The 13437-nt window shown below is 41.0% G+C and overlaps 1 long non-coding RNA gene across 1 annotated transcript in view; it reads right to left on the bottom strand.

The window, feature by feature from the left end:
• Nucleotides 1-11534: 11534 nt before the first annotated feature.
• Nucleotides 11535-13437, bottom strand: part of LOC136878826 (uncharacterized) — a 90884-nt gene continuing 88981 nt past the window's right edge. The window contains exon 2 of the long non-coding RNA XR_010860846.1: nucleotides 11535-11708. This is a non-coding gene — a long non-coding RNA (uncharacterized lncRNA). The remainder of the gene's footprint in view (nucleotides 11709-13437) is intronic.

Consider the following 13437-nt stretch of genomic DNA (forward strand, 5'->3'; position numbering starts at 1 on the left):
TTGTTTCATAAAGTCGTTCTTTTCATCCTAGTTTAGAGGTTATGTTAGAGTTACTTTTACTGGCTTAATTAAAATCAATATTTTCTCAACAGAATGTCGATGTTATAGCAGACTAGACCGACTGACTTCTTTAAGGACGAATACAAGGAGACTATTAGCCCCACAGCAGAATTTAATCATGCGCGGTATATTTCCTATATGCATGTAACGTTACAGTACATATCACACAGCATTCCACTGTGTTTCAGTTACCGTGATTAAGCAGAACATAACCTGAAATGAAATTGAGTTATATTTATAAACGTCGTTTACAGTATGCGTAAAAGCACACAAAAATGCATGCACCGGTGTGCAATAGATGTAAGTAGTGTTTTGGTATAACTTAAACATAATATCCTCCGCCTATTTATAGGCTTAGAGGATTTTTTCTTTTCCTTTTTACAGACAAAAGTTGTTACTGCCTCAAAATTGAAGTGGGGAGGAACTACAATAAAGTATGATATTGATCGGCTTGTTTTTGGTATGATTGGCAAATAATCTACTGTTTTCCAACGACTTGGAGTAAAGAACTCTCTAGGAGAGATTGGTCTCACAGTATTTGACCGAACCCCAATGAGAACTGCTACCAGTGAAAATTTGGTGGATTTAGAAGATAGTAGGCCTACTGTTCAAGTTGACGGAAGCTGCCAAAATGGTAAGCTGCAATAGCAGGAGACACATAAGGTCAAATGATGTAGTTTAAGAGGGTATACAACCAATTCTACCTGTTGATTGCGACTTCTTTGCGTGACTGTATAATTATAGACTGTTAACGTGTATAGATAGTTATACGTTAGCCAAAGTAAATTGACTTAACGGTAGATTTTTATTCAACTTCAACTTTACATTTATCCTTTTGTACTGTATATGCGTTGTTAAGAAGAGAGTAGCAGTTCGGCACCCCGATGATACCAAATAGGTAGAAACTCTTAAGAAAGGAGCTGAAACTCGAAGTCCGGAAAAAGCGCTTGAAATGTGAGGGGAAGAAAAGCCCCTGAAAAGTAAGCATTCGCCCCTCACAAGTGGCACTGAGGAGCTGGGAGAACAGCATACCGAAAATGTTCAGACCGGTTCCATAGTAAACAGCGATCGTGTTCTTGTAAATGACGAAGGTAACTGGAACCTCCTCACCCTCCTGAACATCCTCTTCTTACAAGTGATCATCTTCCATTTTTCTTTGCTAGTGGCTTTAAGTCACACCGACACAGATAGATCTTATAGCGACGATGGGATAGGAAAGGCCTAGGAGTTGGAAGGAAGCGGCCGTGGCCTTAATTAGGTACAGTCCAAGCATTCAGCTGGTGTGAAAATGAGAAACCATGGAAAACCATCTTCAGGGCTGCCGACAGTAGGATTCGAACCCACTATCTCCTGGATGCAAGCTCACAGTCGCACGCCTCTAACCGCACGGCCAACTCGCCCGATCTTGTTCCATTTCAGGAGCCAATGTAGTTGTCTAGACCTCTCACCAGGAAAACTTCTCAAGCCGCTCAGCCCTAGAACGCCAATTTGTACTAACATAGAAGAATTTTAAATCTGGCCTACATACGAGCATTACGTTTAACGAATGTTTCCCCTATCAATCAAGAAATGCCGGTTTGGTGCATCAATAATGATCAGCGTTCCAGCAAGTACGCCACAAACTAAAGGGATACTGCCAAGTTCAGTGATTTTTTTGTTTTGTTGAGAGCGAGTAAATGAGAGTCTCAGGGCGAAAACTGTAACCTTCCACTCATCTGTTTCCACGTAATGCCGACGAGTCGGAAAATTTGCATCATATACACTGGCGAGGAAAAAGCGATCTGTCATGAAAGGAAAAAATTACCCCCATGACCGGGATGAAACCCCCTTTTCGCTAAACAGTTAAAATTCTAATTTTGGGTATCGGAGTAGAATAAGAATAATAATGGGGGGGGGGGACTTCGCTTCTTAACAAACGTGCCTTTTCAGGAGGGATTTAACTTAGATTTTTAATTATTTAATTTGGAATAGGCCGAAAAGTGGGGAGGTAACCAGCTAAAACAGGTCTAAGTTAGCCAAGGGCCGCGATGTGGCCACGCATTTCAGAAACACAATGCTACTGTGTACCACTACCTAATCAGTGGAGTGCAATCTGAAGCTGCTTTTCTGAGGTTAGTGCTTAATTCCTGGCAGTAGGACGTTGTAAGATATTACCAATCCTATCAAGCACATATTGAAATGTTTTATAATCGAACCCAAATCTCTTATTGTATTCGCATGCTTGTTCCATACCAGTGCAGGCTGTTCTTGGCATACATTTCTAAATCAGACCCTACACGGTCAATAAAACTGTCAGTACCGGAAAATATTGAAGCTAATACTGATCGCGTGTGGACTGGAATGATGGAATGAAGGCCAGTACTGATTACTGAAGCAGATCCGGATTTCCTGATCTGCGAGTGTCTACTGTGGTGGCGTGCCAGATGCGACCGTGCCGCATGCGACCCGTGCCACTAGCGACCGCATAATCTGTAACCGTGACGGATGCGACCAGCGTTGACAAGCAAATTGTCATTTGATACGTTGTGTCATCATCATCATCAAATTGTAGCGTAAACGTGTTAAAATATTAAAATGATCCGTGAATTTGTATGTGATCGCGTTGCAATTGTTATTTATGCTACACTACCTGTAAAAGAATATTTAAGATGTGTTTTGTACATTTTTGGCGCATTTCTGGGTGAATATATAGTAACAGTGTTACGCTTCAGGTAAATAAATATTTTAAGTTATTTTACTTACATTCCGTATTCATCTACAAGCGACTGTTACACTAATCGTAAGCAATTCGTAACTGTCACGCATTTCTCGTTTCTTATTTTAATGTATTTCTTTTTATTCTTCTTATTCTTTCGTTTTAATAACTGTTCTTGTTTTGATATAGTTCCTTGTAATATTTTGCTTTCACGTAATTGGTTGTTGTATTGTAATCATTTATTTATTTCTGTGTATGGCTTTTAGCGCCGGGAGTGTCCGAGGACATGTTTGGCTCGCCTGGTACAGGTCCTTGTATTTGACGCCCATAGGGGACCTGCGCGTCTTAATGTTGGATTATGATAATGAGGTACGGAGAGGGTGAAACCCGGTGTCGGCACGTAGCCTACTCCTGTCGAATAACACCAAGGAGTCTGCCCAAAGCTTTACGTCCCCATCCGACAGACGAATCATCGTCAACAGCGTCATATGCCCTCACTCCTTATGAGCACTGCGGAGAGGTTATGGTGAAATTTCTTTTCGGCCAACCGCACTCGAACCCGCTAAACATGGTGTCAGACCATATAGACATCAACGCCTTCACGATCATGGCCACCAGGCGGGCTATTGTTATTGTGCAATTTATATAATTTCGCTGCTGTAACTCTGTAAGCAGGCACTGTCACCGGAATCTCTCTCTCCATTGCAATGTGTTAGATAATAATAATAGGTCTAATAATAATATACCGAGAGGAATTACAGTACGTCCAAGTGCAGATGATGTGCAGAGTTTATTGCAGAGTTGCGATGAAGAATGAAGCGAGTTCAATCAACTCTTCAGGCGAAAGAGTTATTGACTCGTTGATACGCTCCTAAAAGTAGTGGTTGGAACAGGAGAGAACAATGGCTGAGGGTTAAGTTAGGAATGTATGAAGTGGCTTCGGCAATGAGTTCATGCGAGACCAATAAACTCTGTCACTGATGGTAAGAGAAACCGATATAATAGCCTGCAGAGAAAATGTACTGTACATAGGCCTACTGGGAGCGGGAACGAACACAAAGCTGTCAACAAACCACGATGTTTACATTCAGGGACGGTTTCTCCATAACGTTGCAGCATACCTGCCAACTTTTAGAAACCAAACATGCTTTCTGCCATCAGCTGTTACAGCAAGCACTGCAGTACATCGTTGTTTTTTGCTTCCGGTAGCGCGTACGATAACACTGTATGCTCCTTTCTTATCGACTGTTCGACTTTGTGGTATATGGAAACTGATTGGCGTCTGATTTACGGTTCCTGTAAGGGAGATGGAATATTCCTTCATTTTACGCTTCTCAATCACAAAGCGATGAAAATGGTTGAAATCATTCGTCACTTTTTGGCATAATGTTGTTCTTCGTCGAAGAGAAATTCCATTAATTAATCAAGCCTCAGCTAACCTTCAAATCCGAGACACTGATTCCATGTGCCGCGGCTATTTCTCATTCTTAAAAATACAGCATTTCTGAGAAACGGCTTATCCAACATTGCGTAACAAAATCATACAATTAAGCAGATATGTAATCCTCTACTTGCGGAAACATGCCGATTTTTGGTCTGCGAAATGCTCTGCGAGACTTGTTGGCCGCTTGAAGTGCACTTCTGTTACCGCGGTAGCGCATGTTTCATTTGGACACTGAATACTTAATGCCCGCTGCTGTATTCCCGTATGTTTCGGCGAAAACTGATCATCGCGAGTTCGTATGATGCAGTATTAATCGAATACTGTGGACTGACAAACAATTTTGAGATCACAGAATATCCCGTACCCGAAACACTCGTAAAACTAGTGCAGTGAGAACGCCAGAGTGCCGGCTAATAACAGCACGTTGCCCTGTATTTGGAATACCCGCTTTCGCAATAGGAAGCCTGCTACTTGAGTAGTTGACATCTATTTCGAAACGCAGCCGGAGCTGAGTGATTGATGTTCTAAGTTGTGGGTGCGTCAAATACGTGAACATTTCTTTTTCTCCACTTTGCACCCAAAAATATTGGGATGCGTAAATTATGCAATGGCATCAATTACGCGAGAAAATACGGTAGAATCCTTTAATAGCCGGTAAAATGAACGGAAATTTATAGGCGTCCCTGAACACTTGGAGATAACGTTTGTTATATTTTTTGGCCATAACGAGAAAAGAAAATACCAGAAACTGTCACCGACACAACCCCCTTAAAAACATTCAAGTCATTAAAATTATGCACTTAAATACGCGAAACTATCACATACAAAACAATTCAATATGTCCCATACATTATTAACATACGACCTTGACACAGGAGGAAAGCATAGAAATGCAAGGAAAAACACGTGGCCTACAACTCCGACGTAACTACGCACAGAAACGTTAACAGCGCGCGAACAACACAATAACAAACTAATTCTTTCGTCCCGATTGACTGAGTCGTTAGCGCGCGCTAGCCTCTTGCTTACAGGACGATTGCCGTCCCGAATTCCCAGCTGTATAAAGCGCACAAGCTGCTGTGGTGAGCGGGAAACACGATACACGAAGGCGACGGACGAAACACTCACGAAATAAAGCATCAAATAAATACACTTGAAAATTGGGTTTCGTAAATTAACAAGCACATAAGAATTTATCCTTTATCCTAGGGGAAGAGTATTGGCCGTACTAGAGGTTATATTAGTAAAAAATCGGAAGAAGTAAAAATAAATCGGAAAATCGGAAGACGAGTTAAAAACCGGAAAGTTTCTGGGTAAATCGGAAGGGTTGGCAGGTATGTTGCAGGTTTGTGCTGCCCCCATTAATTTTTTATTTTTATTTTAGGTAAAGTTTTATAATTTGGATTACTCAACTACTGTATTTTCAATCAACAAGACAAACCTTTCAAGAGCTTGAAAGAGCAAATATTGACTACAGGAGACTACAAGCCTGTACTCTTAGATGTTCACTGCAGGAGCTGAATAGTTTGCAACAGAGAGTCAACTTGAGGTAGGATGAAACATGGCTGCCAGAGGGGTGCGCGGGGCTGATCGAAGGGTGCTTTTAGCAAATACAGTAGAGACAATACGCGACAATGAGCGAGATATCGAGGGACAGCTACTGGAGCTCACTCTAGCGGATAGACCTGAACGGTACTGATTCTGTCATAAGAGCACGTGTATTTTTGTGTGAAGTTTTTGGTGTTATTTATGAGTTTTCAGTGAGCTGACATAATTAAATAGTAGCGTGTGTCATTCCTTGATATCTCCTCTCAACATGAGGGGAAAGGTATGTGCTGGGTTTGGCTGCAGTAATTGCGAGAGAAAAATGCGCGGTCGTTTTTCAGGTTCCCTCGTGACAAGAACATGTAAGTAATATTGTGTTTGCATATATATTCTTCCAGTGACAGATTTTTATAGTACTTCATAATCTTCTGACCTGCTCGACCCATGTTTTAACGGGCTTAAAATATAATACGCATATTTTATTCTATTGTGCGGCAGTTAACCTTCAATACCGATGTGTTGTTGTAGGTGTGATCTGTGGGTTTTGAAATGTCACAGAAGCGATTTGGATAAAGTGTACAAGAAAGAAGGGAAGTTACGCTTGTATAAGAATTATAAGATCTGTTCAGATCATTTCCAGGCCAGCGACTTTAAAAATCCTCGACTATACAGCCAAGGGTATGTTACATTTTTACTCTAATTGTACGTAAATATTCCTCAAAGCATCACTATCGACAACATTTGCAAACTTTTCTTTCTTTTATCCCTCTTCTCAGATTAAAGCCGGGATTTTATAGATTTTCTTTCTGTTAGTAGGCTTTATGTTAAGAGGAAAATTGTCCAGCTATTAAATGTTAATTCACTGCATCATATGTGTAAGGAATGTGCCGATATTTTTATTGACAAATGTCTTAATGTGACAAATCCAACCGTAAGATTTCAGGCAGGTATGCTAAAGCTAAAAAAGCAATGCATAAATGAAAGATCAAGCCATTTCACAGCAGTCCATTTCACACCTTGTTTAATTTCAGTCTTTGAATAATAACCTTTTAAATAATTCTTCATTCATTTATCCAGAATTGCTTTAGCAACTTCGAAGTTAATATCTCAATACCACTTTCTTTCTAGACGTAATTTATTTATCCATTTCCGTATATACATTTCCATTGATATTTGAATTTAGCGCGATTTGTTCAGGTCAAGTCACTAGGAGCGCCACCATCGAATTGTCTCCCATTTTAGCAAGGCGAAATCCGTAAGTGTCGTGTATTTGCTTTTAGGCTGCTACAGGGGTGCGCGGGGAGAGGTAAAGATAGGCGTGGCTTCTTATACATTGCTTAAATGGAGGTTTATCAACCTGGCTCCTCCTACCACGGCCGACTTGATGCGTCGCTCAAGCTAGAGCCTTGCAGCGCAGCGAGAGATCTAGTCGGCCGTGCTCCTACGTAACCAGCTACTATCAAAGTCGCTAGAGATCTTTGGCGATCAATGTGAGAGTCTGTTATATAACAGGGATGTCACCTAGCGACATTGGATGGAAGTTTCTGCTGGATATATAATTAATGGCTTTAAATTTGAAAATAAAAACCGCCATTTCTTTTAGTATAATCGTGAACTTCGTTATGTGCGAACAAGCTACGTAGCTTATTGATTTCACTGTGTAAACATTCGTGTCAGCGTGTGTTTTTTTATTGTTGTGCGTTTTTTATCAGTTAGTGGTATTTTGCCAGATCATGAATTCGGTGCAGTCTTTAATGTCTGAGCCGTTTCCGCAACGTACTGCCGAAGAAAAATCCGAGGTGAAACGAATCGGTAGGCCCACGCGACGTTTAATTTCAAAACCAGATACAATACCGGAATTAGGCTACCTCAAAGTGTTTCATTTCAACATGGTAAAAGAGTTCTTAAATGAAAAAAAATGTTACTGGGTTGTTGTAATATTCCTGAAAATATAAATGTAAAAAGTTTGTTTTATTTTTAATAATAAAAAGTATTGTTGATGTACCTGGATTTGGAAATTAGCCTGTAATCATATTATATCAATGGTAAAAATTGTGTACCACTGAACTTTTAAACCACCAGCCGCCACTGTTTACATTCAAAATGAAGTTAACATTAGAATGACCGACATGTATACATCTTCATTAGAGACTGTTTGTACCTTCCCAATGATCAGTCTGCAAGTCTCTGAGCAATTACTACTCGCCTCTAGATCCCCCAACTTGCAATTAGTTCTGAGTCCTTTAGTTCCACATCGCTTCTCTTTAAATTATTAAAAAGTAGAGTCTAACCATTGTCGCCTTCGTTTCCCTCTTACTATCCATGGCCAAATCCATTTTATGTACCTATTCTGCTCCATTCGCCTCATACGGCCGCACCACCGAAGCTGGTTTATTCGCACAACTTCAATCATTCAGTTTAATCCTAACTCACCCTTTACCTTATAATTCCAAGTACCCTTCTGCCATTGTTCTAACTTGTTAATACCAGCAAGATGCTACTTTCATGTCACTTACCTCTAATTTATGAATAAAGCAAACCGAGTCCACCAAGAATTAACTCCCGTACAGCAAAGTCGGTCTAAAACACAGCAATGTGAAGATAGTTCCGTCCGAGAACTCACTCCCTTCTTACAGAATACCGTTGATCACGACTGAAAGCTCACAGCATTAGCTCTGTTGCACCTCTTTCATTTTGGCTTACGTTATTACCAGCTTGGCAGAATACACATACTAAGTACTTAAAATGATCCACCCGTTCCAGTTTTGTATTCCATTCTGACATAAAATCCTGTAAGGTTTGCTTCCCCACTGAAGTCACTTTAGTCTTGGAAATGCTCCCTTTCATATTAGCACACCCGCTGCACCTATTTTCAAAATTCAAGATATTAGATTGCAGGCTTTCAGCACAGTCTGCCATTAAGTACAAGTCGTCGGCATAGGCCAAACTGCTTACTACTATTCGAACCAACTGGATCCCTCCCTGCCATATTATACTTTTAAGTAAATGATCCATGTATAGTATAAGCAACAAAGGTGACCCCTGTAACTACTTCGAACCAGCAACTCATTCTACCATCAATTCTCACCACAGTCCTAATGTCCGCATAAATGCTCTTATTGGCTGTAATAACTTACCATACCATTAATCCCATTATCTCCCTGCAAGGCTAACATATTTTCTCTTGGAACAAAGGGCACTAGGAAAGTTTTGCAATACGCAAAAACGGTTGGCTGGACACCCCTGTTATGGTGAGGGATGAAAAAAGGGGTGAAAACCGGTCTAGAAGACAACAAGGCGTGACCTTCACACCAGTTGTTACCAAGCAATGGGATTGAAACCAAGTTAAGATGTCAGTGTGGTCTAAAGGTGAATATCGCGCAATTATCCGCTACAATTTTGCTCGTGGATTAAATGTTGACCAGTGCCTGGAGGAAATGACTCCTGTTCTGGGGAAAGACTGTCCACATCGGACAACAATTTTCCGCTGGTACAAAGAGTTCCAGAGGGGAAATTTGGGGGTTGAAGACGATCCTCGTTCTGGGCGACCGTCTGAATCAGTGACTGAGGAAAACATTCAAGCTGTGAGGAAAATGTTGCAGCAAGAGAGGCGGTTGACATATCGGCAGGTAGAAGAGACCCTCCACATCCCTGCACCAGCTATTCATTCAATTCTACACGACCATCTCCATGTTAGAAAGATTTGTTCCCTTTGGGTGCCTTATACAATTTCAGAGAACAAAGGACACATCGAGTGAAATGATGCCGAAAAATGACAAAACAGTTTGAAAATGGGACTTCGCGTAACGTCAATAGCATCGTTACAGGTGACGAAACTTGGCTTTATTATTACGATGTCCCAACAAAATCCCAGAACAAGGTGTGGCTGTTTGAAGATGAGGGTACTCCTGTGACTGTGCGAAAGTCAAGATCAGTGAAGAAAATGATGATTGCAGTATTCTTCACTAAACGGCGCATCCTGACTCGGGTTGTGCTAGAAACACAAAGGGCAGTTACTGCGAAGTGGTACAGTGAGACTTGTCTGCCTCAGGTCATCCAGGCTCTCAAGCAGCTCCGTCCAAGGTCACGGCTCAACACTTGGCTCTTGCATCACGACAATGCTCCAGCACATCGTGCTAATGTAACAATGGATTTTCTTGCCAGATCAGGGTTGACTGTGCTTGATCACCCTCTATACAGTCCTGATCTTGCCCCATGTGACTTCGCACTCTTCCCAGAAGTGAAGATGAAGCTGAAAGGGCGGCGTTTTTCATCCGACGAGGAGCTTCTGGCAGCATGGGATCAAGAGTGTGAAAATGTAACCGAAGAAAAGGGGCAGAGTTGGTTCAGTGACTGGTTTCGACGTATGGAGAAGTGTATTAAGTGTGGTGGAAATGATTTTGAAAAAGTCTAAAGCGTTCACTCACATTGTTTTTTTTTTTTTTGCTAGGGGCTTTACGTCGCACCGACACAGATAGGTCTTATGGCGACGATGGGATAGGAAAGGCCTAGGAGTTGGAAGGAAGCGGCCGTGGCCTTAATTAAGGTACAGCCGCAGCATTTAGCTGGTGTGAAAATGGGAAACCACGGAAAACCATCGTCAGGGCTGCCGATAGTGGGATTCGAACCTACTATCTCCCGGATGCAAGCTCACAGCCGCGCGCCTCTACGCGCACGGCCAACTCGCCCGGTCACTCACATTGTAAAACTTCCCTAGTGCCCTTTGTACTTTGTCATAAGCCTTCCTTAGATCTACGAAACATAAATGTAACTATCTATTCCTATCGTAGCATTTTTCAATTACTTTACCCATACTGAAAATCTGGTCCTGAGAGCACCCCTAAGGTCTGAAACCACACTGGTTTTCATACAACTTACTCTCCACCATCAATCACTCCCTCCTTTCCAAAATACCAGTGAATACCTTTTCTGGTACACTGATCAATGAAATACCTCGACAGTAGTTGCATTTTTTCTGTTTCCTTGATTACAGCTTTCGTCCATTTAGAATGTACCTGTTATTCTATGAAGCTATTTCATCCTTGCATTCCCACTAAATTTCACAATTTCATGTCTAATTGCATATATTCCTGTTGCTTTATGACAATGTAATTTATTTATGGTTTTCTCCACTTTCTTGGGGATAATTTTATTACTATCCATGACGGTGTTTATATTTCCAATTTAGTTATGTCGGAAAGCAACGAAAATTCTGACTTAGTGAACATAGCAAAGAAACGGAAAAATAAACCACGTTTCCGGAAGTAAATTAATCCTCCACTTCCGCTTAAAGTATGTACCACGCCTTCGATATACCTACATCTTCCTTTCCAGATCCAGGCAGTTATATATAACAAAGGATGAAAGTAGCAACTGCACAATGAGAAGAGTCACAGATTTGTACCGTTGGATATCCGAGATCCAGGCAAATTTATGAGCCCCTGGTGCTTTCTACAAGATGAAAATATACTGTGCCTGCTTATTCGGATATTCTTCTTGTGACAGTTGTAAACAAAGAATATAATAAATGTTTGTTACTCTTGTCCAAAGGCTTCCACTGGAGTGATTGTTATGTACATGATAACTACAGCGAAGTGGCACTTGTATCAATTAAGTCCGGGGGTAAAACACGCACCTACGTATATCAGTAAATCAAAGTTGGAGAAATGAAAATGGATCAATTAACTTCTACACGAAATTAGCCGATGAAAATGGACCAAATCGCATTGTGAATAATTTTAACACGCAACTGATGAAAGCGTAAACAAATAAAAACACAGACAACAAACCTTCTAATACAACTCAATACTTATATTTCATTGGAAATAAGAATTTGCCCACGGGATGTTGCTGGTCCAAGAATGTTAAACATAATGCACACTACTTACAGGGCTCCACAGATGAGGAACAAGGAGCAGGAAAGCGGGAAGGGGTGTATCAGTTGCGATCACATCACAACGTTACCTGAAACAAGTATAACGGAATTCAGAAATGAAACAGTATGAGTTTGAGAGAGTCGCCGACAGGATAATCACATTGTGTAGAATCTAGATATGTACTGGACATAATATAAGAAACAACACTTTGCTACAATCAGTCTCTGAGACAGGACATAACGAGCCAAAGAAGAGTTATACATTTCACGACTATTGCCAAAAATGAGACGTAGAAATAAATCCGCAAATACATGTTGTACCTGTGGCAATGTTACAGATTTTAGAGGTGATAGATGGGATCTACGAGTATATGTACAATTTTCATACAGGAACCTACGCCCGGATACGCTTAGTTTGGTAGTCCGTGGGTCTTCTTCTTATGAACTTTTATTTATTAATGCACAATGCTTTGAATTAACATTACAATAATAAAACATCAGCATCGGTTGTAGCAAATGTTCAAAATGTCTGCAGTAGCCTCAAAATAGACACGACAATGTGTTCGAAGAAGCCCGAATGCTCCAGACTGTGTGCAAGCAATTTTATTCTCGCCGCAAGGTCAGCGCAAGTAAATGAAGTGTATATCAGCAAGTTCTCTAAATGTGAGTCTTTCCACGACAAACAAGACACCGGAGAACTCACAATCCTTCAGCTGAATTTAGTACAACAGCCATATGTTTACAAATGTTACCATGCCGCCGTCGAGGTTCACACGGAAGACTATAAAGAAGGTGTAGTAACACAAGTCTCCAAGAAAGACAGTTTCAAGTGTAAGGACTTCAATTGCCTTTCACTGGTTACTCCGAGTGTATCAATTTTCACTTCTTTGTCACCTTAAGTTGTCAAAGTACCTTGTTTTTGACACATTGTTTCTTTCTAGAAGACGAATGCTTTTTCTTGTCAATGTTTCCCTGCTTCTCAAGTCGTGCGACGTATCGCCCTGCATAATATTTAATTGTTCAAGTAAATTAAAATGACAAGGTGTCTTTTATAAAGAGGCACTCACTAAAATTCGTGAGTCCAAATGTGAATATCTAACATAAAACAAAACACACCATATGTCGCTAACAATCAGATCAATCATCATCAATCTACGCAATGTAGTCACATAAGCGTGAAATTAGCACGATTCTGGAGGATGGCTCGTGATGTGTGGTTTCTTTACACTGAAGCGCAGTTCGGGTTAGGAAGAATGAACTATACTCAAATAAAATTAACGCATTCAGGCCACAACTGAACCCGAATATCTAAGCGACGTGACAGATGTTCTCCGCGACACTCAATCTCGGAACTAACACAACCTCAAAGAAGCATTCATCTAAGGTCCAGTAATAAAATGGCGTATGGCTTTTAGTGCCGGGATGTGTCCGAGGACTTAGGCTCGCCAGGTGCAGGTCTTTTGATTTGAAACCCATAGGCGACCTGCACGTCGTGATGAGGGTGAAATAATGATGAAGACAGACACCCAGTCCCCGTGCCAGGGGAATTAATTATGGTTAAAATTCCCGACCCTGCCTGGAATCGAACCCGGGACCCCTGTAACCAAAGGCCAGCACGCTAACCATTTAGCCATGGAGCCGGACTAAGGTCCAGTGAAACGGAGGGAAAGAAATTAAACAAGTTGTTAGGCACCTTGGACCTAGATCAAACCGCATCGCAGTTTCTATGGGAAATTCAGCGGCTTTCTAACACTAATATTTCACCAAGCATCATACGTAGTTTATAGTTTTAAAAAAAGCTTCCTACTCATATTCAGC

This window comes from Anabrus simplex, chromosome 8 (genome assembly GCF_040414725.1).
Source record: "Anabrus simplex isolate iqAnaSimp1 chromosome 8, ASM4041472v1, whole genome shotgun sequence".
In the NCBI taxonomy this organism is placed as follows: Eukaryota; Metazoa; Arthropoda; class Insecta; order Orthoptera; family Tettigoniidae; genus Anabrus; species Anabrus simplex.